This window comes from Rattus norvegicus, chromosome 2, assembly GCF_021556685.1.
Source record: "Rattus norvegicus strain SHRSP/BbbUtx chromosome 2, alternate assembly SHRSP_T2T, whole genome shotgun sequence".
Classification (NCBI taxonomy): Eukaryota; Metazoa; Chordata; class Mammalia; order Rodentia; family Muridae; genus Rattus; species Rattus norvegicus.
In genome coordinates, this window is record NC_141535.1 from 7835615 (window position 1) to 7863544 (window position 27930).

At 40.4% G+C, this 27930-nt stretch overlaps 1 protein-coding gene across 8 annotated transcripts in view; it reads left to right on the forward strand.

Annotated features, from left to right (window-relative positions):
- Mctp1 (multiple C2 and transmembrane domain containing 1) overlaps positions 1-27930 on the forward strand; it is a 729346-nt gene that overhangs the window by 44121 nt on the left and 657295 nt on the right. The window contains exon 1 of one of the 8 annotated variants that reach the window (XM_087621568.1): positions 8932-9053. The gene's annotated coding sequence lies outside the window, so the exon portion shown is untranslated. 8 annotated transcript variants of the gene reach the window in all.

Below are 27930 nucleotides of genomic sequence, written 5' to 3' on the forward strand. Positions count from 1 at the left end.
CCCTAAGATCAAGAATCGACAAATGGGACCTCATAAAACTGCAAAGCTTCTGTAAGGCAAAGGGCACTGTCATTAGGATAAAATGGCAACCAACAGATTGGGAAAAGTTCTTTACCAATCCTACATGTTATAGAGGGCTAATATCCAAAAATATACAAAGTATTCAAGAAGTCAGACTCCAGAGGTCCTAGTAACCCTATTGAAAAATGGGGTATAGAGCTAAACAAAGAATACTCATCTTTAGTTTTCAGGGAAATGCAAGTCAAAACAACCCTGAGATTCTACCTCACACCAGTCAGAATGGCTAAGATCAAAAACTCAGATGTCAACAGCTGCGGACAAGGATGTGGAAAAAGTGGAACACTCCACCTTTGTTGGTGTGATTGCAAGCTTGTACAAACCCTCTGGAAATCAGTCTGGAAGTTCCTCAGAACATTGGTCTTCGTAGTACCTGAGGACCCAGCTCTACATCTCCCGGGCATATACCCAAAAGATGCCCCAACATATAAAAAAGACATGTGCTCCACTATGTTCATAGCAGCCTTACTTATAATAGCCAGAAGCTGGAAAGATCCCAAATGCCCTTCAACAGAGGAAAGGATACAGAAAATATGGTACATCTACACAATGGAGTACTACTCAGCTATCAAAAACAATGACTTTATGAATTTCATAGGCAAAAGGATAGAACTAAAAAATGTCATCTTGAGTGAGGTAATTCAATCTCTCTCTCTCTCTCTCTCTCTCTCTCTCACACACACACACACACACACACACACACACACACACACACACACACACACACACCATACTATGCACTCACTGAAATGTGGATATTATCCCAGATTACCCAAGATACATTCCATAGACCATATGAAGGTCAAGAAGGATGACTGAAGTACAGATGCTTCAGTCCTTCTTTTTTTTTTTTTATTAACTTGAGTATTTCTTATATACATTTCGAGTGTTATTCCCTTTCCCGGTATCCGGGCAAGCATCACCCTCACCCCTCCCCTTCCTTATGTGTGTTCCCCTCCCAACCCTCCCCCCATTGCCGCCCTCCCCCCACCAGTCTAGTTCACTGGGGGTTCAGTCTTAGCAGGACCCAGGGCTTCCCCTTCCACTGGTGCTCTTACTAGGATATTCATTGCTACCTATGAGGTCAGAGTCCAGGGTCAGTCCATGTATAGTCTTTAGGTAGTGGCTTAGTCCCTGGAAGCTCTGGTTGCTTGGCATTGTTGTACATATGGGGTCTCGAGCCCCTTCAAGCTCTTCCAGTTCTTTCTCTGATTCCTTCAACGGGGGTCCTATTCTCAATTCAGTAGTTTGTTGCTGGCATTCGCCTCTGTATTTGCTGTATTCTGGCTGTGTCTCTCAGGAGAGATCTACATCCGGCTCCTGTCAGTCTGCACTTCTTTGCTTCATCCATCTTGTCTAATTGGGTGGCTGTATATGTATGGGCCACATGTGGGGCAGGATCTGAATGGGTGTTCCTTCAGTCTCTGTTTTAATCTTTGCCTCTCTCTTCCCTGCCAAGGGTATTCTTGTTCCCCTTTTAAAGAAGGAGTGAAGCATTCACATTTTGATCATCCATCTTGAGTTTCATTTGTTCTAGGCATCTAGGGTAATTCAAGCATTTGGGCTAATAGCCACTTATCAATGAGTGCATACCATGTATGTCTTTCTGTGATTGGGTTAGCTCACTCAGGATGATATTTTCCAGTTCCAACCATTTGCCTACGAATTTCATAAAGCCATTGTTTTTGATAGCTGAGTAATATTCCATTGTGTAGATGTACCACATTTTCTGTATCCATTCCTCTGTTGAAGGGCATCTGGGTTCTTTCCAGCTTCTGGCTATTATAAATAAGGCTGCTATGAACATAGTGGAGCACGTGTCTTTTTTATATGTTGGGGCATCTTTTGGGTATATGCCCAAGAGAGGTATAGCTGGATCCTCAGGCAGTTCAATGTCCAATTTTCTGAGGAACCTCCAGACTGATTTCCAGAATGGTTGTACCAGTATGCAATCCTACCAACAATGGAGGAGTGTTCCTCCACATCCTCGCCAGCATTTGCTGTCACCTGAGTTTTTGATCTTAGCCATTCTCACTGGTGTGAGGTGAAATCTCAGGGTTGTTTTGATTTGCATTTCCCTTATGACTAAAGATGTTGAACATTTCTTTAGGTGTTTCTCAGCCATTCAGCATTCCTCAGCTGTGAATTCTTTGTTTAGCTCTGAACCCCATTTTTTAATAGGGTTATTTGTTTCCCTGCGGTCTAACTTCTTGAGTTCTTTGTATATTTTGGATATAAGGCCTCTATCGCTTCAGTCCTTCTTAAAAGAGGGAATAAAAATATTTATAGGAGGGGATATAGAGTCAAAGTTTGAAGCAGAAACTGAAGGAATAGCCATTCAGAGCCTGCCCAACCTGCGGATCCAGCCCGTATATATACAACCACCAAACCTAGACTATTGATGAAGCCAAGAAGTACATCCTGACAGGACCCTGATATAGCTGTCTTCTGAGAGGCTTAGCCAGAGCATGACAAATACAGAGGCGAATTCTAGCATTAAACGATTGAACTATGAAAGGGGTCCCTGTTGGAAGAATTAGAGAAAGGATCGAAGGAGCTGAAGGGGCTTGCATTGCAACCCCATAAGAACAACAATGCCAACCAACCAGAGCTCCCAGGGACTAAACCACTACCCAAAGGGTATACATGGACAGACCCATAGCTCCAGCTGCATATGTAGCAGAGGATGGCTTTGTTGGGTATATGGAGAAGTCCTTGGTCCTGCCAAGGTTGGACTCCCCAGTGTAGGGGAATATATGGGGATGGGGGGAAGGGAGTGGCTTGGGGGGGGGAGCACTCTTATAGAAGAAAGGGAGGGGGATGGGATAGGGTCCTTATGGCAGGAAAACTAGGAAAGGGAATAACATTTGAAATGTAAATAAAAAATATCCAGTAAGAGGAAGAGAGGAGGGAGAGGGAGAGAAACCATGGCAATTGACATTAAGATTCCGCTCTGTGTATTTACAGGTTGTTATTAATGTTCTTAAGGGATGGGTGGTACTGGGCTTTGTATGTTTAGGTGGGCAATTATATCTTACCAATTAGGTCAAAAAATATCCAATAAAAAAAGAAAGTAACTTTATACAGACTGAATAGTCATACATATTGGTAACATCATAGAGACTGAGTCGGTTATGTTTAGGAATATGTTCATGTAACAACAATTAATGAAAAGAGAGACATAAATTTCAGAGGGAGCAAAGGGGATATATAGGAGTGTTTGAAGGGAGAAATGATGTAATATATCTTAACCTCAAAAATAAAAAAATAATTGAGAAAACATCCCAGAACTGCTAAGTGCTAGAGCCCACAGCATATGATGTCCTTTCTGCCTTTGGGATGACTGTACCAACATAAAGCTCACTAATTTGGCATTTATAGTGCGCTGGGTTTTGAACTGCATTTCATTGTGTTTATTTCTTTTTTAAAAACTTTACCTGTCCTCTGTCCTGTCTCATATTTTGAACACCTAATTGCACCTTAGTGTGCAAGCTCATTTTCTACTTTTGGGTCATCAGAAGATTTGAAATGCTTCATTAATTATCAAACTTGTGAGTAGGTAGGATTTGTGAGCCAGTTGGTATTCCAACCAATGTGGTATTTCTCCTTCTAGTTGGGGTGAAATTCTGATTCGCTACTTATTTGGTCTGTGATCTTAGGTAGGTACTTAATCTCTCCATTTCTGTATTTCTTATTTGAAAAATGAGGTAATTATACTAATTATTTCATCAGGTTACTCTGAGGATTAAATGCTCTTAAGACAGTGGGTGGTGAATAGCAAATCCTTAGTAAATATTTATTCTGTGATTACATCATCCTCACCATATCTGATTAATTTTGTACTTAGCTGATGGAGAAATATCAGTGGAAAGTGTAGAGCTGTCGATGTGGTATTGATAAAAACACAGTAGGAAGGGAGATATTTGGAGCCTTGTTGGTTTGTAATGAATGAAACACTTTGGTGTTTTGGTTTGGAATACTAAATATTTGACATTTTTTGTTGACAAGGTTTTTCAGCAGTAGTAAACTTACCTGGAATGTATTTTTAAAATTTAGGAATTCATTGCGCATTCAATAAAAAATTAATATGATAGGTATTTTGTGGCCAGACAACAAATATATTTAGCTGTCACAAAAGCTGCAAGCATGGAGGCTCAGCAGGCAGGGCTGGCCTTCTTCCAGAGGACCCAGGTGCAGTTCCCAGAACCCACAGGGTAGCTCACAATTGTCGGTAACTTCAGTTGCAGCGACACCCTCACCGAGGCAGCTATGCTGGTGGAACAGCAAAGCACGTAAAAATACAACAAAATTGAATTATATTCAAAGCTCTGCAGACATTGCTACAGGGCTGACTTGTGCTTTATGTGTGAAGTGCCCTCTGACAAGCCCTGTTCATCTACCGCAATGTTGATATGTACTGAAACGAATCTTCCTTCCAGAACAGCTATAGCCCTTTCTTTTCATGTATGGATTGGCATACCGTCTTCTAAGTACTGACACCTTTATTATATTCTAACGATACGTCATAGTGTGACAGGCATTACTCCATTAGCAACACTTTGCAAATACTTTGGGGAAAGCAGAGATTTACTCTGCAAGGCCAAGGCAGGAAGGATATATGTTTAATGATTGTGTTTGCAGTATATTGCTTAGTTGGACCACAGGCAATTTTTTATTACTTGGACTTGAAATGGACCTTTTATTGCTTTGTGTGGGCTTATTAAACTTCTTGTGATCAGAGGTTACAAGATAAAAATCTCCAAATTATACCAAGTAGTCACCCTCCTCTGGTAATAAGTTTAGAAGTTTATGGATAAAGTTGTTATCCAGTGTATGAGTAAAGATGAATATTTTAGAAATGAAGTCTTGTATGTCCAAGCCAGTTATTGGGATAACACACAATTAAGAGGTTGCGTGTTACATGTATTCTCCTCTTCCTTGGCTGTGAATATGCCCCCACATGCCCCTGTGTTGTCTTCTCTACATACTGTGTATGAGCTGTAGGTTTTCATCCTGCAAACGTAGGCCAGGAACGCTTTCGCTGAAAGATTCATACTTTAGTCAGAATTGGTCCCAGGTAACAAACTCTTTGTCAAAACGACTTTGAATGTACAGAAAGTGACCTTATTCTGCATAGGTATGATGTGTAGTAGGTAGGTTGCCAAGTTATTATCAGATTCGAACTGTATTTCCCACAGTATTGAGCCCTCAGAATTAAATTAACCCCGTTGACACATGGGATGCCACGTTTATGATTTACCTAGCTTCTCACATTTATTCACCTGTCAAAATAAAGGTAGAAAACTGTGAGGATTAGGCATGTGAGACAAACAGGAATGGAATTTCTGTACAGGGAAAACCTGAACATATGAAGATGGGTGGAAACCCAGCTGTAGATGCTCAGATCGAAGCTGGCATGGAGCTTGAAGCAAACAAACACGGATTTAAAGCAAGATTTCTGTACTTTGATTTGCAGCAGTCTTCTCTCTTCTGGTTGACTGGCAGCCTTAGGGGCCTTGGTTCAGTCAGCGAATGGTCTCTGGGAGCCTCATGTTTGGAGGGCGGCTACAGGCCTGTGATGACTTCATAATGACAAGTGGTGGGCTTTTTTCCTCACCCTCTGAAGCTCTGGCCTCTATTGTCACAGGCTCCTAGGCTTCCTGGGCTTTGGCTATTGCTGCCCCGAGAAGAGCAGAATCCTGAATTCACTTCATATGTATTCCTTCTTTCTGAATCAGAGAAATAGGTTGTCTAATGTCCTGAGCTGAAAGCAATATCAGCTTACATCTCATTGTTATAGTTATTTTTCTCTTGCTCAGTATTCAGCTCACCTCGTCTTTTCTTAGCAGAGTTTTTTTGTGAATGTGACATATTCATTACTTAGACTGTGTTTCATTACAAATAGATGTCTAGCAAAGCCAGATTTTCCCCTACTTTTCCCTATTTTCTCCTACAGCAAAAAGACAGTCAAGGTCCCCATATTTTGTCTATATTGTATTTATTGCTTATTCACATATATTTATTAGAAATTATAATTTTTACAGGGAATTAAAGATCTCCTTATGGAGATGGCTTTATTTTTTTCTTTTTAGGATTGTTAAAATTTTTATTTATTTATTTTGTATGATGTGTGTGTTATATGTGTGCATTGTGTGTGTGTGTGTGTGTGTGTGTGTGTGTGTGTGTGTGTGTGTGTGTGTATGTGTGAGAGAGGGGGCGGGAGAGCCTACAGAGACCAGAAGTACTTATCAGATACCCTGGACCAGGAGTTATAGAGCCACCTGATATGAGTGTTAGAAACTATAGGTTTCTATAAGAATACCAAGTGTTCTTAACTACTAAGCAATCCCTTCAGCCCTGTGGAGGTGTTTTGTATAAGCAGTCAGATTATTTGTACTGACTTATTTTTATGTGTACAGAAGTTTTATCAAAGAAAAAAGGTGCCTTGAAAGCTCCAGTCCTTGAAGATTTAGCTTAACACTTTGAAAAGCTGTTTTCTTTTCTTTTTTTCCCAATTCATAATTTATTTTTTCCTTTGGATATTTTCTTTATCTGCATTTCAAATATTATCCCCTTTCCCAGTTTCCCCTCTGGAAACCCCCTATCCCATCCTCCCTCCCCCTGAATCTATGAGGGTGCTCCTCCCTCTCACTCACCTACTTCTGCCTCCCCACCCTGACATTTCTCTATACTGGGGCATTGAGCCTTGACAGGACCAAGGGCCTCTCATCCCTACAAGGCCATCCTCTGCTACATATGTGACTGAAGCCATGGGTGGCTCCATGTGCACTCTTTGGTTGGTGGTTTAGTTCCCAGGATCTCTGGGATATCTGGTTATTGATATTGTTTCTATAAGTTTGCAAACTCCCTCAGCTTCCTCAATCCTTTCTCCAACCCTCCTCTATTGGTGACCCCTTTCTTAGTCCAGTGGTTGGCTGCGAGCATCCACCTCTGTGTTTGTCAGGCTCTGGTAGAGCCTCTCAGGAGACAGCTATATCAAGCTCCTGTCAGCCTACACCTCTTGTCATCCCCAGTAGTGACAGGGTTTGGTGACTGAAAAGTCGTTTTCTTATAAAGAGTCTCTAAATTAATAAATTGTGAAAAGCAGAAAGAATGTTCCACTAGAAAAAATAATTTTGTAATCCTGGTCCTGTTCATAATAACATAAAAGTTAAAATAACGCAAATACCCATTATTATATAAATCTATGAGTATATTGAAATATAACAGAACTCTGATCTGCAATAGAAAGAATGACCTCTTCAATAAATCTCTGAATTATTTCAGTGACTGAAAAAATATAGACCATCTTATTATATATAGTATATATTATGTATATTGTACATGGATATATACTCTATAATATATGTAATGCAATATGTTATATGTAATAAAATGCATATGTTATATGTTATATATGTCACATATGTTATACGTATGATCTTCATATATAAAACTGGCAAACAGAAACTAAATCAATAGTAACAAAACAGATCAGTCCTAGGAAGGGACTGGGGCTGGTGAGAGAACAAAAGGTGGAACAGAGGACGTTTCTGGAGCCACTGAAAAGGTTTCATCTTGGTGGATGGATGGTGCTGCTTGAAGCCCATCAGCTGCACAGTTTTCAAGGATCTTGTGTGACAGTAATGTTGCACTAATTTTCCTTTTCAAACTATCTACTCCTCAGCCCTTTCTCAAGGCTCAGGGCCCTTCTTAGAATAGGGAGCAAAAAGACTATAAGTCAGAGGTCAGAGCAGACCAGAGAAAATAGCATCTTCTGAACACGAAGGTTTCACTGTACCCACAGAATCCTAGCTTAATCTCCAAGTCTAGACTGGCATGGTACTAGTTCTCTTCTTTCTTTGAAGTGATGCCTCCTGTGATATATATGGGAAATGGGAATGAAATAAAAGGTGAATAATAATAATGATAATAATGATTATGATTATGATAATGATAATGATAATAATAATAATAATAATAATAATAATAACAATAATTTAGGATAACTTAGCTCTTGGCGTTTGAAGATGAATCTGTTCAGTGCTTAGGTGAGATTTGCCTGAGGTTTGTGCAGGTTAAATGTGCCAGAGCAGCTGGGTTTGACTGAAACGGAATAGCACATTTCTGGAGACTTCTTCCCTCGCAGCCCTGCTGTAGGTGTTTTGATTCATGGAGGTGTCTCTGCTCTTCACATTTATACTTGGTCTGTCCTTTTATTTTCTCTGCCTATTTTCACCCAATGAGAGACAGTGGTTGAGTTTCCTTTTTAGGTAAGTAAGTAACTTCCTAGCTTTTCTGACTGTCTTTGAGTTACACATTAAGTCTTCCCCAGAAAGGGAAATGACTCATTTCTATATGGTAGCATGTAGGTGTATGATGACTCCTGCTGCCAGGTAGAAAGAAACTATAATTTGCTGTCTGAGTGGAGATGTACTGCTACTAAAACAGAAGAATTTCAGTTTTCTTCAGAACATAAAGTAAATGAGAGCAGTAGCTGTTGCTGAAGACTGTGTTGTAAGGGAGAGCTCTGAGCAAATGCAAATGTACACATTGATGACCTTGCTTCTTGTCTAATGTGAGGATGGTGTGTTTTCTGAGAGGCTGACACATTGTCTTGGGATTGTTCTTAGAGACTAGACTGGGGTGGCACCGGGCTGTAGAACAGGTCTGATAGGAGAGAGATCACCTAGATGTGTTTGTAAAACTTCTGACTCTGTGCTTCGTAGACCTCTGAGGTCCTCTGTATCCTTCAGTTTGCTGTAGTGTCAAGAAATGAGGAAATGAGTTACACAGTTATCAGCCTCTGCAGACTTCTTAATGCTCTAAAAATAGTGGTATTATCCTCAGTTTGGAGACTGAGGGGGTGTGGGGGGAAGCTGACTGAGTTGTAGTGTACATTGTCCTGCAGGGCAGCTGGCACAGCACAGCATAGGGACCTCTTTTCCTGGTGTGGCAAGACTGATGTCAACACTGTAAGTACAATTTCCATAGTGATAATCTTATTAAGTTTAAAGGCTGGTAGTAAGCAGAAGATAGTTAGCAAATTAAAGTTTCCTTTTTACTGATAGAGCCAGAGCTCATGGTTCATGGTAGTACACGGAACAGCACCTGATATTAATTCACACTTAAGGAGGTTGCCAGAAGAGTAAGCTGCAAACTATAGGGCAATGTAGTAACATGTAAAATTCTTCCCTGAGGTACGACGGCACAGCTGTCCACATTTTACCCCTTGCAATTGTCTATATGCTCATCTTTTGTATATAGCTGTGGTTGAATCTCCATTGCATTTGCTAGGTAAGTGCCAAACCATTCTGTTCCATACCCGGACCTTGAGTCTTACTGGTAAATGTAGGTAAACACTGTAAATAAAATTTGAGATGAAAATATCCTTATGTTTTCATCCTAAATGTTAAATGTCACAATTTTTAAGTGAAAAAGGAATGAATGGACAAGTTGGGCACATATTAGGGATGACATTTTGAGCTGGCAACTTTATGAAGAACATCGTATGCTTTGGATAAACCTGATTATAAAGGTAAAAAGTTACTCAGGAAAAATAGCTACAGAGTAAAGGAAGAATAAGGCTGAGATGATAAAGTATAGTCTGCAGAGTTCTTCACAACAGAGCACAGACTGTCCTTGGGGGAACACTGCACAATAATAGAAGGATCTGTGGAAGTTTCCTCAGTTAGGGACAGTAACACATCTATCTGTCAGGTGTGAAGAGAAAGTGTTAGGAAAAGTAAGGTGACAGAGGCTGATCCAATCTATCAGTGGTGACCAAGGAGGAGCGCAGCCTTGCCACATGACTACCACAGGGAAATCCAGGAAAAATAGGTAGAATAATTTTTAAAGAGGAAGAAGTCAACAATTTTATGTTAACACAGCTAACAAAGTTTTGCAGTTGTTTTTACAGTCCATAGCTTGGATTCATGTGACCTGTGACCTTGGCCCTACTAGACATAGAGCAGAGGCTCTAAGGAGTATGTGAATGAAGACTCTGTCGTAGTTCTTCTTTCTATTCCTATGATAAAACACACTGACCAAAATCAGTGTATATAAGAAAGGGTTCTTTTAGCCCACAGTTCTAGGCTTTAGTACTTCACTGTGGGCACATCATAGCACGAGCCACGAGCAGTGAATCATATCACATTCACCATCGAGAACAGAGAGAAATCAACACCTGCATGCATAGTGCTCAGCTTGTTTTCTCTACTCTTGAACAATTCTGGGCTCAAACCCAGAAATGGTGCCACTCGCTTTCAGGCTGGGTCTTCTCACACCAACTAAGGAGATCTAGAGAATCCCCACAGACCTGCCCCCAGGCCAATCCTGTCCAGATAAGTCGTCATTGGTGTTCTTTCTGCAGGTGATCCTAGATTGTGTCAAATTGGCAATTAGCTATCACAAATCCGAATTCTCTCTGGGTTTGGGCAAGTTTTTTTCCATCCTGTAAGGTGAACTTCACAGTAAGAGGTGTGGTGAAAAAGAAGATGGTCAGACTTAAAATGGTGCTGAACAGTAAAGATGAAGCTGGGACTGTAGGCAGTGAGACTGCAGAGGAACTAGAACATGTTTAGGCCTCTCTCTTGAGATTTAGAGAGATGTAGCTGCTTGGTCTGCACCATTTAATGGTGGGCTGAGTGGCTGTCACATATAACAGAATATTCAGAAGCTACTGATAATGAAGAAATGACGAAGCTCGGGGCTGGTGAGATGACTCAGATGTTAAGAGCACTTGCTGTTCTTCCACAGGTTCTGAGTTCAATTCCCAGCAACTACATAGTGGCTCATGATCATTTATAAGAGTATCTCTTGTCCTCTTCTGGCATACAGGTGTATGTGCAGCAGAGCACCCATACATTAAATAAACAAATACATACATAAACAAATAAAATAAATGGAAACATTAAAAAAGAAATAATAAAACTCATATTTTTTCAAAGTTAGCAAAATTGACATTGACTGGATTTAAAGGGAGTCTAAAATGTTGCCTAAACTTCCTGGAGGATGAGCAAGCTGTTCAGTTAGAAACAAAAGAGGCTTTTGGTACATTGAGATGATGTTCAGCTTCATGCTATAGAGTTTCACAGGGTTTGGGCTAGGAGCATTAGGAACATGTAGCCAGTGAGCCAGAGCTAGGGCATGTGTCAAGTATGGTCAGGCAAACATGGGGAGATAAATATAGATACAATGATGGGATTTGGAACAAATAGTGGAGAACAGTCACAGTTAGACAGTGAGAGTGCCCTCGGGAGGTGGTAAGGAGTGGGGAGAATGCTGGAGTTAGGAGAAGATTTTACGCAATATGTTGGTAGCTAAAGAGGTTTCTTGAGAAACAAAGGAGTTAAAGCACAAGAATGAAGCCCTAGGAACTTTCTGATATCTAAAGACATATATGTAGAGCAGAAACAGCCAGAACAATGGGTCTGGAAGCTACCTAGGGATGTACACTGAGTAGGCCAGAGGATCCTGGGTGGGTGATTGAGTGGACAGAGAAGGGGGCATGAGATTACAGAGACCACACTGGGCCTGAGCTAGGGCAAAAGAATTACAGATTTTAGTGGTATCACAATGGCTTCTGTGCTGGGATTTGCCTTGGGAATGGAAAAATGATGTAAGCAACAGATACACCAAAGGAAGGCTTTTCAACAATCCAGAAGGAGCTTCCACCCTTCTCTCCTCTTGGTTATGAGGTCATGGTACATTTGGCTTTTCATCACCTCAGATGACCATGCATGCTGAACTGCTCTGTGAAGCGCCCTTCTCCTCCCTTTTCAGTTCTGTGGTAAACACAACTTTCTCAACAAAAGAGGTCTTTCCTGACCACCTTTCCACCTACGTTAGCTCCTCACTATTATAAACTGTCAATGCTCCAGTAGTTTGTACTCCTTTCACCTTATCTGTAAAGGCATGAGACAACACTGTCAACAATCTGTATATTAAATGACCAGGACATACAAAGAAGAGTCCTAGAGAATTTAAAACCCAAATTCTTTGCACAATCATTTGGTTTTTATTGCAGATGTCTGGAAAGGCCTATTGTTTATTTATGTTTTTTTTCCACAATTCCAATAGTGTACAAAGCCAGAACTGTAGCCACTAGCCATGTCTTAGGATACCACATTTAACTAAACTCCATATTAAAATCTATAAATATGAAAATAAACTGACCGTAGAGAACAGTGAGTAGATTTGAAAAGGCTTTTCTAGTTTCCATGGCTTTAGCTCTCTAGGGCACCTGGATATTCATCATAACATTTTCATAATTTTACCACTGGAGGGCTCAATGGGCTTTCAAATGTCTTTCCTGGGGACCATATTTTACATTTATATAACAGTGGGACTTTGAGACCAAGATATCTTTCCTCTTTTGAGAAACCTGTTTCAGGATATGGCTTGGTGCCCAAGAGTATGGTTACCATAGCCACAATGCTTTCCATAGATGCCCTCAAAGACATAAACTTCAGTTATTGTTACGTGTAAAATGAAGTCACATAGGTACAGCAGTGCTTCTCCCTGAGAGTATGGAGGGACTGTGGCTGATGGGCATGTGATGTACCTATGTGTGCTTGAATGTGAATGCCTCCTGGTAACTGGATTGTAGGGCAGTAGATTAACCAGGATTTGGAGATCTGAAATAGCCCAGAGCAGTTAATGTAATGGGGAATATGTAACACTATTTTCTTGGGGAGCTCTGAGCAAATACCTGCTCACTCCGAATAGGGATGACAGACCAAAGTACGCATCAAGTCCAACTCAGTGAACTCATGAGTTTTATAGGACTTGCTTACAGGATGTGGGTGAGGGGTTACTTACAGGAGAAGAAATGACTTGAAGACAGCTATATTACCAAAGCCCACCCCAGCATGGGGAATAAATCACAAAGCTGGGAACCTGAAGCACACTGCACAGCCTGCAGGCAATTCAACCAAAGAGGCCCAACCATAATCAGAAATATTTCATGGTTTCTATAGGTTTCTATTGTCATGGTCTTGTGATAATTAATCTCAGGGTGGTCTTTTTTAACTCTGTCCCAAAAGGAGGTTTCGCACAAAGCTAATCATGCTTTAAAGGTGTTGAAATTTACAAGTCTCTATGATGATAGTTTAAGCTTCAGTGAACAGAATTTCTTGTCTAAGTAGTCACTTCTCAAAGGAGAATAGACATATTCCCTTCTTATCCCCATGTAACCCAATGCTTCCTAAGTAAGCTTTTGATCATATTTAACATTAAAGCTTGCTTGTCTTTCGTCTTTTAATGATGGAAATGTTTTTTCTCTGCCATGGGCTCTTAGCATGAGAACTATCTTTCCACGGGCCTAAAGCAATGACTGAACAGTCATGATTCAGAAGTTCCAAAACTACGAGCCAAAACAAACCTTTCCTTTTTACAAGTTAATTACCTCAGGTATTTTATGATAGTTATGGTACTGGCTGGTTTTATGTCAACTTGACACAAACTAGAGTAATCAGGGAGGAGGAAACTTCAATTGAGAAAATGCATCCATGAGATTGCGCTGCAGGGCTTTTTCTTAATTAATAATTGATGGGGGAGGGCCCAGCCCATTGTGATGATGCCATCCCTGGGCTGGTGGTCTTGAGTTCTATAAGAAATCAGGATGAGCCAGTCATGAAGCGCAAACCAGTAAGCTGCATCCTCTATGGTCTCTGCATCAGTGTCTACCTCCAGGTTTCTGCCATGACTTCCTGTGATGATACTTGTTATATGGCTCTGTAAGTAAAATAAGTCCTTTCTTCCCCTAGTTGCTCTTGGTCATAGTGTTTCATCACAGCAATATTAATCCTAACAAAGACATTATATAAAAATGACTAACAAAAGCCAGTGAGAAATATCTTAAGGACTAATGGAAAATCATATAGATGATCATCAGGAGACCAGTACTCCAGGATTTCTGTGACGTGCTCTAGTCTAGGTTATGTAGTACTTTTTTTCTCTTCCTGGACATGTAATATGTGTTTTGGGCCAAAATCTTAAAGAATGGCACTGAAAACTAGTGACAGATTTATCTCATCTGCATAACTTTTGTGATGTCTAGGAAGCACTCAGACATATCAAAATTTATGTTTCTGGAGAAGCGTATGGGAAAACACTGTTGTCTCTGATTTGAAAGTATAAAACCAACATAAAGCAGGAACATGGGACTGTAAAAATGCCTCTTGGAATGTAGCAGCAAATCAGTTATCTACTTCGTTTGCTTTATGATTTACTATAAGTATAAACTAACAGAAGAGTCAACACCTTTAGTAATAAATAACATGCTAACCAGAGACGTGCTCAGACTAGCACCTACATGTTGTTAGGACTGAGCCTGAGAAAGATGCTTGAGGGCCTCTCTGGGAAATCTCCACATGCAAACCACAGCTCCTGTACTCCTCACACTGAGAAATGCCGCTGCCTCTAATTTTCAGTCATGAGGCGGTTTTCCTTGCTTTAACCTCCTGCTTCTTCCACTCTGGTGTGTAATGTACGCTTTCTTAAACTGTCTGTGCAGAAAGTTCACTCACACCACCAATGTGAGCATTCAGATCTACATCCAACCATGGTTTTCAGATTGGTGCAGCATCACCAAGTGAGGTTGAGGTTAAGCTCTGACCAGCTATTGAGAACAAGGTTCTGGGAGAGGGTGGGTTTCTAAAGCCAAGTTCCGGCATTTGTAGGCTGCTTGCTATCTTTCGGTGAGGCTGTCCACTGTGAACCTTCTTCCCCAGCTCTGCATGATCCAACAGTTCCTAGAGTAAAACAGAAGCCTGGGACCAGCAAACTATACTTTTCAAAAGGTGATTTTCAACGTTATAATTAGTAATCTTCTCATAATCAAAGGAGCTGATGAACATTTCCAGAGAGCTTAGCATTTACTTTTGTCCCTCTTGAATTCTACTTCAATTTGCCAACAAATAAACCAGAACACTTCTCCCTCTTTAGAGATTTTTTTTCTGTTGGGAACACCACAATCTTTAGCAAATGCTTTCCAAAAAGGAAGAGCACAGACAGAAGGGAGCCTAGCAGGAGGGTTCCCGACTTCAATCATACCCAGAGGAGCAGGAACAATTACTTATGGCCACACCAAGTTAGCTGACCATAGTTGTTATCTTCTAGGTAACCTCCTGGGCAGTCTGAATCCATCCCATATCCTTAATAGCCTATTTTTCAGCTACTCTCAGCAGATATTTAGGGAGAGCATCAGTTTAATCTTTGTTGTAGTGCTTGTTGGTTCTGGGGAAATGATCAGAGATTGAGAAATGGCAGGAAGTCTTCCTCCAGACTGCCTATGCCATGGATATGTTTAGACTTTCTATTTTTGGTCAGATGGAATTCTACTTAGTCAATTTGGGGGATTATGGCTCAAGGTGAGTGAGGTGCCTGAGACAATTTCCACAGGAGAGAGCAAGGGCCATGAGTGGAGGCCTCCCCAGGGAAGAGCATGCTATCAGTTGTCCAGTGCCAAAGTCAGCCTTGCAGACATGTGCACAAGTCACATTGTACAGACTTAACAGGTTATACTTAGGATTATCTCTTCTTATACATATATGCATAAAATACCAATTAGGGAAACAGTGGCCAAGAGTCTGAAGGAGAGTGGAAGGGGAATATGGGAGGGTTTGAAAGGAGAAACATAATTACATTATGAGACACGGGGGGGGGGGGAGAAAAGGAGAGAAGAGAGAGAATGAACTTTGTGGGAATGTTAATTAATGGAATGTGGCTTAGACCAGAGCTTTAAAACTGTTCCTTAAAACCCCATAATTGAATGTGGAGATTGGAAAAAAATTGGCAACAGCAAAAGGTTTCTGAGCACACAACAACCAAAACTTAATTCAAAGCCAATACATAATGAGTACAAGATGTTTTTGACAGGGCTAACTCATGTACAATTATGGGGCTTCACTGTAGCCTTGGTAAGTACATAACACACACACACACACACACACACACACACACACACACACACACACACACACACACACGAAGATTGCTAAACAATGCCAAGAAAAAGTACCTGAATCTCCTCACCTTAGATTTGAGAATATTTTGTTATGAATTGAAGTTTTTAATGTACAAACTATAGAAACAATGATTTAATTGTGGAAAACAAACATCTTTATAATATTCATGTGAAGTGCTGTTCTCAACAGCAAATGAGCCTAAAACCAAAATATTGGTCAACTCCAAAAAATATTGAAAGTGCTCTACATTCTACAGTATCAAATATTCAGATGAGATTTAATTTTTTATGCAAAAGGAACAAATGCATCTACCTCATTAGCATGCAAATTCACTTTCATCTTTAATCAATGGCAAAATTATGTATACCAAGCAACTGTTTTAAAATGCACTTTTTGGGATTTGTTATCAGTAAATTTTGGATTCTCATACCTATTGGATAAGTATGTGTATCTGGAGTTGAGGAAACACCTTCTGGGCGAGAGCAGCTTATGAGCAGATAAGTATCAGAAACCCTGGTCCAGACTGTAAGACCTCTTAGGAAACATTGGGAGGCAGAGGCAGATAGATCTCTGTGAGTTTGAGGCCAGCCTAATCTTCAAAGAGAGTTCTACGACAGCCAGGGCTACCCTGTCTCAGGACAGGGAGAGGGAAAAGTCATTTTTAACTCTAAAGTGAGGGATTTTTAAAAAGTAAACTACACTTACATTACTTTTTTTCTCCAAATCCCTCCATGCTATCTTGCCTTGTTCTCTTACAAATTCATGGTCTCTGGCCCTCTCTCCTAAATATATTAATGCGATCTGATCAGTGCATATAATATGAGTTGTATGTAAATGATTTCAGAAATGCCCACTTGGTATCCAGTAATCTATTGGGAGACTCTTTTGTACCACTCTTAGAATTACTAGCTATTTATAGTTCTTAATCAAGGATTAGGTTCCCATGAGATTTCCCCCTTCTGTGTTAGCATGCCTGTTGCTATTGTCTCTGTTCAGATAGCCATGTTATTGAGGCTTCATGGATGTACTTCTCTGTTAATTCTAGAAGATGCAATCTTACAACAGATATCCTAGAATTCCAGCTTTTATAGCTTTCTGCCCCTCTAAAATGTTCCCTAAGCCCTAGGTGTACAAGTTATATTCTAGATGGATTAGTTAGGGATAAGTATCACACAATCACTTGTCTTTGATATTTTGATATTTAGTTTTCTATAATGGTCTGTGCTGAAGGGTGAAAGCTAATATATCTACTAGTATTAGGATAAATATTTAGAATTGAATTCAGTTAGGAATCATTGCTGTTTAGTAAAGTGGTTGTATCACTGTATTTTATCACAGAAGTAGAAATCCTATGCACCACCTGAGAAGAAAGGATTTTTTCTTTTCCTTCCTTCCTTCTTTTTCTTTCACTTCCATATCAGAGTCTACCATCATAAGAAGTCGAGACAGGAAGGAACCTGGAGGTAAGAACTGAAGCATAGTCACAGAGGAGTCGGGAGTAGTATGTTCTTTGAGATCCATGGTGTCATGAGTCCAGGAAGTTGGCTAGGTTTCCAGTATCAGGCATGATATCCCTCTCATTGGGCAGTCCTTATATCCAATAAGAGAACTGTTGGTTACTGCCAATATATGGGTGCTGCTATTGTACCCTTAGGGTTAAGTTATTGTGCCATGCTGGTCATTGTTGTAGTTCATAAGAAGCATAGCAATGTTGTAATTTTGGTTGCTTTTCTCCTTCAGACATTTGGATAGCAACATTGGATACCATGTTCCACTGCATTTCTGTGTGTATTGTGTGTTATATGTGCCTGTGATTGGTGGCTAATGGTAGAGCATGGATTGCACAAAGAATTTCTAATATGAATGCCACATCCATTTTGCGCATGACTTTTAAAATAGAGATAAATGGTAGTAGTGTGTGTGTGTATCTATGTGTGTATGTCTCTCTGTCTCTGTCTCTGTCTCTGTCTCTCTCTGTGTATGTGTGTGTGCAGGCATGTGTGTGTGCGTGGTGTGTTTTAGGAAGAAGATAAATGATAGCTTTATAAATTTTTCCCTTTTGCTGAGGAGGGAAGTCCTTCTTGTGATTGTTCAACAGTCTTCAGCCTTGAAGGTTTTTGTCATAACTAAATTACATGCCACCCTTTTATCCAGTTATTAACAGACTATAAAGCAATCTCTATGTAGAGAAACTACAGTTGACCTCTTGGGACTAGGTGCTTCACTGCCAGCTATCCTTGAAGGTTGTAAGTAGCAAGGCACAACAAAGGTACTTCACTGATAATTACATTTTCCAAGATCTGAGAAGAGAAACCCAGGAAAAATGATGATGGTGCTTGGCAGATAATTACATTTTCTTAGATCTGAGATGAGAAATTCAACTTAAATCACATGAAAAAGAATTTAGAATTGTTTTTAGAATGTTCAGACAAGATCATGGTATTGCACATGGATCTTCTTATTGACATGTTTTATGCATAAATTTCCTAAGGATTTGAGGGTAGAATCAGTTTATATGGGGAGCAAAGGGGGATGGAGGATAATTTAGACTTGCCAAAAAGTAAGCTAAACCACATTCAGCCTTTCCTTCATCATGTTGATAACAGGAAAGGTTATTACCATAGAATCATCTAAGAACTTTATTCAAATGGTCACAAGCTTTGAGACTTGTATGTTCAAAAGTACAGTCAATTTACTCAATTTTTGTGACTACATTCTTATGACTTAGCTTTAAACTATATTGTCAATAAAGTTAAATGGAAGCTTATTAACTGTGCAAATAGCACTTTTCAAAGAGGTTTCTTCAGTATGTATATCAGTTTTCTGTGGCTGAGTAAAGATACTAAAACATAGTAGTACAAAACAGTGTCTATTCATTACTTTACAGTCACACGGTGAGATGTGGCTCAGGTCAGCTTGCCGGGGAAGAGTCTAGGCTCACTGTTTACTTCTGGCTGGGCTGAAGTCTGTCAGGAGGGTTAGGTTTGGGTGTGAAGGCTCTGAGTACTAACTTGTGTGCAAGCTCAAACTACTGGTGGTAGAACTGACTGACTACCTGGAGATGATGAGGATGAGAAGCCCTGCCTTGGTAGCTGTCAACCAAGGACTACTCTAAGCCCTATAGGACACTCTCAGGGTTTTCAGCATGATCACTGAAAAATCAGAATCCTCCTTCACATTCAATCTCTCCCATATCAGATCCCTCTCATTTCCCTGACTGCTCCTAGTTTGGGAAACTGCTTTTAGAGTGTGCATGTAATTAGGTTAAATGCACTTAGATAATCTTTTCTTTTTTTTCTTAACTTGAGTATTTCTTATTTACATTTCAAGTGTTATTCCCATTCCTGGTTTCCGGTCCAACATCCTCCTAACCCCTCCCTCTCCCCTTCTTTATGGGTGTTCCCCTCCCCATCCTCCCCCCATTGCCACCCTCCCCCCAACAATCACTTTCATTGGGGGTTCAGTCTTAGCAGGACCCAGGGCTTCCCCTTCCACTGGTGATCTTACTAGGATATTCAATGCTACCTATGAGGTCAGAGTCCAGGGTCAGTCCATGTATAGTCTTTAGGTAGTGGCTTAGTCCCTGAAAGCTCTGGTTGCTTGGCATTGTTGTTCATATGGGATCTCGAGCCCCTTCAAGCTCTTCCCGTTCTTTCTCTGATTCCTTCAACAGGGGTCCTGTTCTCAGTTCAGTGGTTTGCTGCTGGCATTCGCCTCTGTATTTGCTGTATTCTGGCTGTGTCTCTCAGGAGCGATCTACATCCGGCTCCTGTCGGTCTGCACTTCTTTGCTTCATCCATCTTATCTAATTGGGTGGCTGTATATGTATGGGCCACATGTAGGGCAGGCTTTGAATGGGTGTTCCTTCTGTCTCAGTTTTAATCTTTGCCTCTCTATTCCCTGCCAAGGGTATTCTTGTTCCCCGTTTAAAGAAGGAGTGAAGCATTCACATTTTGACCATTCTTCTTCAGTTTCATGTGTTCTAGGCATCTAGGGTAATTCAAGCATTTGGGCTAATAGCCACTTATCAATGAGTACATACCATGTGTGTTTTTCTGTGATTGGGTTAACTCACTCAGGATGATATTTTCCAGTTCCAACCATTTGCCTATGAATTTCATAAAGGCATTGTTTTTGATAGCTGAGTAATATTCCATTGTGTAGATGTACCACATTTTCTGTATCCATTCCTCTGTTGAAGGGCATCTGGGTTCTTTCCAGCTTCTGGCTATTATAAATAAGGCTGCTATGAACATAGTGGAGCACGTGTCTTTTTTATATGTTGGGGCATCTTTTGGGTATATGCCCAAGAGAGGTATAGCTGGATCCTCAGGCAGTTCAATGTCCAATTTTCTGAGGAACCTCCAGACTGATTTCCAGAATGGTTGTACAGGTCTGCAATCCCACCAACAATGTAGGAGTGTTCCTCTTTCTCCACATCCTCGCCAGCATCTGCTGTCACCTGAGTTTTTGATCTTAGCCATTCTCACTGGTGTGAGGTGAAATCTCAGGGTTGTTTTGTTTTGCATTTCCCTTATGACTAAAGATGTTGAACATTTCTTTAGGTGTTTCTCAGCCATTCAGCATTCCTCAGCTGTGAATTCTTTGTTTAGCTCTGAATCCCATTTTTAATAGGGTTATTTGTCTCCCTGCCGTCTAACTTCTTGAGTTTTTTGTATATTTTGGATATAAGCCCTCTATCTGTTGTAGGATTGGTAATGATCTTGTCCCAATCTGTTGGTTGCCATTTTGTCCTAACAACAGTGTCCTTTGCCTTACAGAAGTTTGCAGTTTTATGAGATCCCATTTGTCAATTCTTGATCTTAGAGCATAAGGCATTGGTGTTTTGTTCAGGAAATTTTTTCCAGTGCCCATGTGTTCGAGATGCTGCACTAGTTTTTCTTCTATTAGTTTGAGTGTGTCTGGTTTGATGTGGAGGTCCTTGATCCACTTGGACTTAAGCTTTGTACAGGGTGATAAGCATGGATCGATCTGCATTCTTCTACATGTTGACCTCCAGTTGATCCAGCACCATTTGCTGAAAATGCTATCTTTTTTCCATTTGATGGTTTTGGCTCCTTTGTCAAAATTCAAGTGCCCATAGGTGTGTGGGTTCATTTCTGGGTCTTCAATTCTGCTCCATTTGTCTATCTGTCTGTCTCTGTACCATTACCATGCAGTTTTTATCACTATTGCTCTGTAATACTGCTTGAATTCAGGGATAGTGATTCCCCCTGAAGTCCTTTTATTGTTGAGGATAGTTTTAGCTATCCTGGATTTTTTGTTATTCCAGATGAATTTGCAAATTGTTCTGTCTAACTCTTTGAAGAAATGGATTGGTATTTTGATGGGGATTGCATTGAATCTGTAGATCGCTTTTGGTAAAATGGCCATTTTTACTATGTTGATCCTGCCAATCCATGAGCATGGGAGATATTTCCATCTTCTGAGGTCTTCTTCAATTTCTTTCTTCAGAGTCTTGAAGTTCTGATTGTACAGATTTTTTACTTGCTTGGTTAAAGTCACACCGAGGTACTTTATATTATTTGGGTCTATTATGAAGGGTGTTATTTCCCTAATTTCTTTCTCGTCATGTTTCTGTTTTGTGTAGAGGAAGGCTACTGATTTATTTGAGTTAATTTTATACCCAGCCACTTTGCTGAAGTTGTTTATCAGCTTTAGTAGTTCTCTGGTGGAACTTTTGGGATCACTTAAATATACTATCATATCATCTGCAAATAGTGATATTTTGACTTCTTTTCCGATCTGTATCCCCTTGATCTCCTTTTGTTGTCTGATTGCTCTGGCTAGAACTTCAAGAACTATATTGAATAAGTAGTGAGAGAGTGGGCAGCCTTGTCTAGTCCATGATTTTAGTGGGATTGCTTCAAGTTTTTCTCCATTTAGTTTAATGTTAGCAACTGGTTTGCTGTATTTGGCTTTTACTATGTTTAGGTATGGGCCTTGAATTCCTATTCTTTCCAGGACTTTTATCATGAAGGGGTGTTGAATTTTGTCAAATGCTTTCTCAGCATCTAATGAAATGATCATGTGGTTTTGTTCTTTCAGTTTGTTTATATAATGGATCACATTGATGGTTTTCCGTATATTAAACCATCCCTGCGTGCCTGGGATGAAGCCTACTTGATCATGGTAGATGATTGTTTTGATGTACTCTTGGATTCGGTTTGCCAGAATTTTATTGAGTATTTTTGCGTCGATATTCATAAGGGAAATTGGTCTGAAGTTCTCTTTCTTTGTTGGGTCTTTGTGTGGTTTAGGTATAAGAGTAATTGTGGCTTCATAGAAGGAATTCGGTAGGGCTCCATCTGTTTCAATTTTGTGGAATAGTTTGGATAATATTGGTATGAGGTCTTCTATGAAGGTCTGATAGAATTCTGCACTAAACCCGTCTGGACCTGGGCTCTTTTTGGTTGGGAGACCTTTAATGACTGCTTCTATTTCCTTAGGAGTTATAGGGTTGTTTAACTGGTTTATCTGTTCCTGATTTAACTTCGGTACCTGGTATCTGTCTAGGAAATTGTCCATTTCCTGCAGATTTTCAAGTTTTGTTGAATATAGGCTTTTATAGTAAGATCCGATGATTTTTTGAATTTCCTCTGAATCTGTATTTATGTCTCCCTTTTCATTTCTGATTTTATTAATTTGGACACACTCTCTGTGTCCTCTCGTTAGCCTGGCTAAGGGTTTATCTATCTTGTTGATTTTCTCAAAGAACCAACTTTTGGTTCTGTTGATTCTTTCTATGGTCCTTTTTGTTTCTACTTGGTTGATTTCAGCTCTGAGTTTGATTATTTCCTGCCTTCTACTCCTCCTGGGTGTATTTGCTTCTTTTTGTTCTAGAGCTTTTAGGTGTGCTGTCAAGCTGCTGACATATGCTCTTTCCTGTTTCTTTCTGCAGGCACTCAGCGCTATGAATTTTCCTCTTAGCACAGCTTTCATTGTGTCCCATAAGTTTGGGTATGTTGTACCTTCATTTTCATTAAATTCTAAAAAGTCTTTAATTTCTTTCTTTATTTCTTCCTTGACCAGGTTATCATTGAGTAGAGCATTGTTCAATTTCCACGTATATGTGGGCATTCTTCCCTTATTGTTATTGAAGACCAGTTTTAGGCCGTGGTGGTCCGATAGCACGCATGGGATTATTTCTATCTTTCTGTACATGTTGAGGCCCGTTTTTTGACCAATTATATGGTCAATTTTGGAGAAAGTACCATGAGGAGCTGAGAAGAAGGTATATCCTTTTGCTTTAGGATAGAATGTTCTATAAATATCTGTTAAGTTCATTTGGCTCATGACTTCTCTTAGTCTGTCTACGTCTCTGTTTAATTTCTGTTTCCATGATCTGTCCATTGATGACAGTGGGGTGTTGAAATCTCCCACTATTATTGTATTAGGTGCAATGTGTGTTTTGAGCTTTAGTAAGGTTTCTTTTACATATGTAGGTGCCCTTGTATTTGGGGCATAGATATTTAGGATTGAGAGTTCATCTTGGTGGATTTTTCCTTTGATGAATATGAAGTGTCCTTCCTTATCTTTTTTGATGACTTTTAGTTGAAAATTGATTTTATCTGATATTAGAATGGCAACTCCAGCTTGCTTCTCTGACCATTTGCTTGGAAATTTGTTTTCCATCCTTTCACTCTGAGGTAGTGTCTGTCTTTGTCTCTGAGGTGGGTTTCCTGTAGGCAGCAGAATGCAGGGTCCTCGTTGTGTATCCAGTTTGTTAATCTATGTCTCTTTATTGGGGAGTTGAGGCCATTGATGTTGAGAGATATTAAGGAATAGTGATTATTGCTTCCTCTCATATTCATATTTGGATGTGAGGTTATGTTTTTGTGCTTTTCTTCTCTTTGTTTTGTTGCCAAGACGATTAGTTTCTTGCTTCTTCTAGGGTATAGCTTGCCTCCTTATGTTGGGCTTTACCATTTATTATCCTTTGTAGTGCTGGATTTGTAGAAAGATATTGTGTAAATTTGTTTTTGTCATGGAATATCTTGGTTTCTCCATCTATGTTAATTGAGAGTTTTGCAGGATACAGTAACCTGGGCTGGCATTTGTGTTCTCTTAATGTCTGTATGACATCTGTCCAGGATCTTCTGGCCTTCATAGTTTCTGGCGAAAAGTCTGGTGTGATTCTGATAGGTCTGCCTTTATATGTTACTTGACCTTTTTCCCTTACTGCTTTTAATATTCTTTCTTTATTTTGTGCGTTTGGTGTTTTGACTATTATGTGATGGGAGGTGTTTCTTTTCTGGTCCAATCTATTTGGAGTTCTGTAGGCTTCTTGTATGCCTATGGGTATCTCTTTTTTTAGGTTAGGGAAGTTTTCTTCTATGATTTTGTTGAGGATATTTACTTGTCCTTTGAGCTGGGAGTCTTCACTCTCTTCTATACCTATTATCCTTAGGTTTGATCTTCTCATTGAGTTCTGGATTTCCTGTATGTTTTGGACCAGTAGCTTTTTCTGCTTTACATTATCTTTGACAGTTGTGTCGATGATTTCTATGGAATCTTCTGCTCCTGAGATTCTCTCTTCTATCTCTTGTATTCTGTTGGTGAAGCTTGTATCTATGGGTATTTGTCTCTTCCTTTGGTTTTCTATATCCAGGGTTGTGTCCATGTATTCTTTCTTGATTGCTTCTATTTCCATTTTTAATTCCTTGAACTGTTTGTTTTTTCCTGGAATTCTTTCAGGGATTTTTGTGATTCTTCTCTGTAGGCTTCTACTTGTTTATTTATGTTTTCCTGTGTTTCTCTAAGGGAGTTCTTCATGTCTTTCCTGAAGTCCTCCAGCATCATGATCAAATATGATTTTGAAAGTAGATCTTGCTTTTCTGGTGTGATTGGATATTCCGTGTTTGCTTTGGTGGGAGAATTGGGCTCCGATGGTGCCATGTAGTCTTGGTTTCTGTTGCTTGGGTTCCTGCACTTGCCTCTCACCATCAGATTATCTCTAGTGTTACTTTGTTTTTCTATTTCTGTCAGTGGCTAGACTGCCCTATAAGCCTGTGTGTCAGGAGTGCTGTAGACCTGTTTTCCTGTTTTCTTTCAGCCAGTTATGGGGACAGAGTGTTCTGCTTTCGGGCGTGTAGTTTTTCCTATCTACAGGTCTTCAGCTGTTCCTGTGGGCCTGTGTCTTGAGTTCATCAGGCAGGTCGCTTAGAGCAGGAAGGTTTGTCTTACCTGTGGTCCTGAGGCTCAAGTTTGCTCATGTGGTATTGTTTATGAGCTCTCCGTGGAGGCAGCAACCAGGAAGATCTCTTCCGCCCTTTCCGGGAGCTTCTGTGCACCAGGGTTCCAGATGGTGTTTGGTGTTTTCCTCTGGAATCAGTAATGTGGGCAGAGTGCAGTCTCCTCTGGTTTCCCAGGCGTGTCTGCCTCTCTGAAGGTTTAGCTTTCCCTCCCAGGGGATTTGGTTGCAGAGAACTGTTTATCTGGTCGGTCCCTTCAGGTTCCTGCGGTGTCTCAGAAGCAGGGGCCCTTCTGCTCCTGTGTCCTTATCTCCAGGAACCCAGAGGCCGTATACAGTTTCCTCTTGGGCCATGGATGTGGGCAGGGGTGGGCAGTGTTGGTGGTCTCTTCCGCTCTGCAGTCTCAGGAGTGCCCACCTGTCTGAGTGGTGAGCTCTCTCTCCCACGGGGTTTGGGAGCAGTGAGCTGCTGCGGGCAGGGATCTGTGAGTTTGGGTGCACTTAGATAATCTTAAAGACGAGATTAATAAGCTTAATTGCAACGAGAATCCCATTTACCATACTACATATTTTATTATAATAATGGGAGTAACATGAAGACCATGGGTGGACATGGGAGGGACAACTTAGAATTTTCACTATAGTGATATCTGGGGTAGAACATGTATGTGCATCTTTAACAAATTCTTCTAAGAGCCGAATAGAGTCTCTTCACATTGAAAGGGATACCAGGGAATGTGAAAAGTGTAGTTGTGTAGAACTTCTGTGCATTAAGTAGCCATAGGTCAATATAGGTTTTAGGAGGGGTTTTATTTATTCTCTGCTAGAGATTAACCCTAGGCCTTTGTGCTAAGTAAACTCAGTATTGCTTAGCCCTACTCCTGTTTTGGAATTATGCTTATTTTAGTCTTTTAATGACATTTACAAAATGTATGAGTGCCTACTATGTGCAGAGATAAATAGAATTCCTGAAAGAACACCTTTTGTTATTGGTTAAGTTCCTTTAGAAGCAGTATCCAGACATCTATTCCCTACTTCAGTTTCCCTTTACCACAAACAGTTTGAAAGTTTGCTTCTATTAAGATCAACATTTCTAAGTAACATTAAATCCAAGTTATGGTAAAAGATTTCATTATGTGTCAATGAGAAATTATGAAGATTAAATATAGAATTTCAGCTTAGAAAAGGGTGTGTGTGAATGTTCTTACAGCTGACAATGTCAGTTTGCTCCTTAAGTTCATTTCTTAAGTAAAATTCAAGTTTTTAGAAACTGTGGTTTTCTGCACATATGCTGATTAGGAGTGAGATTTGGGTACTTTTATGGCCAGGACCTGGAAATTTGGGTATTGTGAGTCCACCCTCTTACCGGGGCTCTGTGGTAGTTTGAATGAAATTGGTCCTCATGTATTTGTTTGCATGCTTTGTTTCCATTTCTGAACTGTTTGGAAGGATTAGGAGGTGTGACTTTGTTAAATGTGTGGCCTTGATGGAGGAGGAAGTGTGTTTTCCGGACTGGCCTTTCTGGTTTCAGAAGCCAGAACCAGGCTCAGTGTTGTTCTACACGTAGATCAGGATATTGGTCTCAGCTCCTTCTCCAGCACCACACCTGTCTGCTCCCATGCTTTTCACTGTGATGATTATGGAATAACTCTTGGAAACTGTAGGCCTAACCCCAACTAGGCATAGCTAAAAGCATGGGCTCTGGAGTAAGATACCTGGTTTCTTCTCAACCCTGGAATGCACAGACCTTGGGCAAGCTTCCTTTCTCTGTGATATGGACTCCATAGTAAGACACCTATACTGCATAGTCAAAGGAGTTAGATATTGTTGTTAGGGTTTATATCTCAGCCCGTGTTTGGACAGAACACACCAAGCCAAACTGGAGAAGTTTAATGAGAAGAAGAGGAGAGGAGAGGAGAGGACAGGAGAGGACAAGAGAGGAGAGGAGAGGAGGCTGGCCATGGGCACATGGTGGGAAGGGGGAAGGGGGTTAGAACAGAGAAGGACAAAGAGCAAGAGAGAGAGAAGTAAGAGGGAGAGGAGGGGGCAAGCAGCCCCTTATATAGTCAGGCACAGCTGGCTGTTGCTAGGCAGAGGATACCTGGCTATTGCCAGGTAGCTGCGGGGGGTGGAGCTTAGATGGAATACCAACAATTGTCATTCACATTCTCACACATGCTGAACAGTACTTGTCATGTGGAAATATGGTAAATCTTAAAAGGGTCTCTGCCTGTCTATAAGCTGTTGTACAAGCCATGTGATTGTGTCTGCTATCTGCAGTCTTGGAGCATGGGGTTCACACCTGCAGATCCTGTTGTGACCACGCCAGCTCAGTCAGTCAACAGGTTATCCAGGGCAGAAGTGAGGATTAAAAAGGAAAAAAGACAATTAGACAACATTTAACATGACTACAGCCAGTTCTGAGGCTGAAGCAGATTTATTTTTCCAATCTGCTTTTATACCACTTTAATTACATGCAGAATAAGATCAGTTGAGTCAAGGAACAAGCAAGACAATAAGCAAAATTTTGTAAACACCTTTCTAGGGGCTAATTAGGATGACCAAGACAAAAGGACTGCCACACAGGTTTCTGCTGAGCCTGCTCTGAGTTTTTCATTAACTCAAATGTAAATGTTCCTAATCTGGGCATATTTCTTGAGTCCAGGC